Raw genomic sequence first — 3,500 nt, forward strand, 5'->3', positions numbered from 1 at the left:
GTAAGAGAGAGTAACATGAAGTGGGTTCACTGTCCACCATTAAACTCAACATCAGAGTTGAGACATATTTGCTTATATGGTTTTGGAATGCTGAGTGATGATACCATGACAAAGTTGGGTGAGAAATCAGGAGGAAGGAGCCTAGCTAGGAAGACCATGTAAGTCCACCTAAATTTGGCAAAACGACATGGTGCAGTAATTAAAGAAAATGATCCATTATGGTTTATTTTCTTTTGCGTACCACTCTCCGAGGTAAATTTTTAAGTCACGAAGCAAATTCTGGTCAAATGATAACACTGAAGTGAAATTGTCAATGATGAAGGTTCATAGGAAATCTTTTTCCATTATTGTGTAAACCAATCCAAATTTACGAGAAATTTGACTCGATAAATAGAAGAAATCTGACTCGATAGGCATTTCTAGTCTAGCTATGAAGAGAATCCAGGTTATAAGATTCAACGTCCTCGAGACCCCTTAACCAATATCGGATGTTTGTTATATTCACGTCTGATTCTTTCACACAAAAAAGAAAGAAAAAAGACGGAGATACTTATTTTGAGCTTTACCAGAGGAGAATTGAGTGACAAAGAGATCAACTCATGATTTCAATCTCCAACAAGTTCACCACTTTTGATCCAATCAATGTCTTTTAGACTCTGGGGCTGAATCATTCTATTGTAAAATGTTGAAGTTGGAAGGTGAACAAGAAGATAAAGAGCTTAACATATCTGCTAGTTCCAGAAACCATCTTATAGTTTTGATTTTAGTTAAAATTTCTATGAAAAGGGTGTACCTTTTACTAAAGTTTCAATTATTAGATGAATTTTACTGACAAGCTATTAAATTTTTGTGATCAGGGATTGTGGACCAGTTTACAGTTTCTCTCAAGGCTTGGATTCTGCTCGGAAAAAGGAGTCTCCCTAACTCTAATCAACTTTCAGGCGATCAAGAGAGTTTGATTATAAGGTCTACATTTAACTTTGTCATGATTAGAGATTTTCATTTTTTCTTTCCTTGTTAGTGATGGAGTAAACCAAAATTTAGGAAGTGACTTGCCATAACTTGTTTGAATATATTTGAAGAATCATGCCTTGAAATTCCATAATTCGGATTTTGAATTAAAATGTTGATAACATAACTAGTTGATTTTGATTGGTAAATTCCATAATTCGGGTTTGATTAAAAGGACTACGTCTTTTTAGTGTATCAATTAAGGCTTTAGGACTGTTTGATCACATTGAATTCAAAATTTTGTATTGGCTGCTCGAAAGAAAATATCTGCTAAGAAGTCATTGCTATAAGGTAGACTAAAGATGTGCACGAGAGAATTGCATTTTCTTCTTCCCGATTCCCAAATTTGATGTTAGCTATAGTTAGCGGAATTGAACCTGAATTCAGTTCTTGGGTCTTGCCAAGGAAGTAGATGGTGGAAATGGTACGTATGATGTGAAGAGGTAAGTCCTTGGTGAGTTGTATTGTAGGTTTTTAACAGTTGACGGATATATGTTTCTACTTTTAGCTTTTTGAGCACTTGACGTATTTCTTGTTGCAATCACTGTTTCGTATTTACAGCCAATATGTTGCATATCATAGGTCATAAACTAGATGAAATCTTATGTTCTTTGAGTTAACAATCCCGATACTTTTGCACCCCATTTCTAGTAGTAGTAATGAAAAAAGGTCTTATATGCATCTCCCGTTTCAAGTACCAGAATGTGTTGTTGTGAGATTTCTGGTTCCATCGTCTAGTGTTTGTTGGAATCACTCATTCATGGATCGTGTACCATCTGTGACTCCATTTTTGATGTACACCTTGTACTTGTAACGTTGCAGAACAAGCACATGAGAGGCAGGATGAATAACTCAATAATTCCTTACTCAGATGTTTTATTTGCTTTCTTCATACCTTTATCCTCCTATCAAACTGGTAAAGTGGTGTAAATTTCAGTTGCTGGACATGGTATTGAACAAACTGCTTGCACGGTATTGTTTTACAACCTTAAAACCAAGTATTTCCTTGTTAAACTGTTTATCTTCCACTTAACGAACTAATAATTATAAGTTTGTTTCAGGTTCTTTTTTTTTTTTGCAGTGGATCAAGGAGTATTTTAGCAAGTTAAGGGCTTCAAGTACACGGGATTGATGGTTCAGTCTTAAGCAAAACAAGATGAAAGAAAGAGACAGGTATATGCTATTGTGCTGAAAGATTTCAATCTAATGTAGTGATTTTATGGAATACGACTTTCTTAGTAAATGTGGTTACTGTCTGTGTAGCAAAATTCAGCACCTAGGAAAGCCTAGAGAGTGTTGTGCTAGGGAGTGTTGCAACATCATTCCATGTACACTTGATAAACTTGGATTCAAACTATGTACCATTGTCAACTCATCATCATCACCGCCACTTATTCACTGTGATTCCTTTTATCAACAAACATATGAGATATCCTTATTTTGAGCTTCCCAAAATCCATATGAGGCACCGTTTCATGCTTTTGATAAATCCCCAATGAATAAGAATTTTACGAATAGAGAAAAATGACCGATAACAAGAGGGTTGTTCAATCATAACTCGATCATCCCAGGTTCCAGTTTTCAACAAGTCACTTTTGATCCAATGTTTTAGAATCTGGGGATAAATTATTCTAGTGTGATTTGTTGGAAGATGAATGAACTTAGTTTCCCCATTACGGATTCTCCATATCCCGTTGAAACGTTCTAGCTGAAATTCAATGAATTCTTAAATGTTAGTATGTGAACTTTTGATATAGTTATAAAAATGATCGCACTACTCACTTTTTCCATAAGAGGAGATCGTGGAAGATAGTCGTACACCATATTTCTAACTTTTACGTACTCTTTCATTGCACCTTTTATGTATTGGAATCGAAATGCCAAGTCTCTCCATTTGCGGTTATTCGGATTCCCGGTACGCCCGTAAAAGAACTCTTTAACTCTCTTCCAAAACATTGAATATATTTCATTCGTACGTTCACGGAACGTTTTAGCAAACGATTTAACGAGAAACAAATCTTTATACGGTTCCCATTCCATTTTTTAGGCTAAGTGTGTGATGTGGGAGTGGCTCAAAGAGGTTGTCCTTATATAGATGAAGTCTCAACGACTATTTGTTTTTAATTAAAATCATACAATCGGATTTTAGAGATGACCACATAGACCGATTGTGTCCTTACAAAATGATAAAAATTATGCATCTTATCAATCGGGCTTTTGTAATGCACATGTAATCCGATTCTTGGCAAAAGAAAGTTACAAAACTTTTTTTCACAACAATCGGATTGCACATATGTACATTTAATCCGATTCTTGGGGAAAAAAGTTGCAGTACTTTTCCTCATAACAATCGGATTACATATATGTACATGTAAACCTATTCTAAGAAACAAAATATACAGGACTTTTATTCATGACAATAGGATTTAATAAAGGTACATGTAAACCGATTCTGAAACTGAACCTCTGGGAAACTGTCAGAATCAGTT

General features: G+C 35.1%; 1 long non-coding RNA gene across 1 annotated transcript; it reads left to right on the forward strand.

Moving 5' to 3' along the window:
- The first annotated feature begins 599 nt into the window (after nucleotides 1-599).
- Nucleotides 600-1,854, forward strand: LOC113338275. Its single transcript, XR_003354705.1, has 3 exons — nucleotides 600-698; nucleotides 858-966; nucleotides 1,834-1,854. It is a non-coding gene; the product is annotated as an uncharacterized LOC113338275 (long non-coding RNA).
- The last annotated feature ends 1,646 nt before the right edge of the window (nucleotides 1,855-3,500 follow it).

Source organism: Papaver somniferum, unplaced genomic scaffold, assembly GCF_003573695.1.
Source record: "Papaver somniferum cultivar HN1 unplaced genomic scaffold, ASM357369v1 unplaced-scaffold_19, whole genome shotgun sequence".
NCBI classification, from domain to species: Eukaryota; Viridiplantae; Streptophyta; class Magnoliopsida; order Ranunculales; family Papaveraceae; genus Papaver; species Papaver somniferum.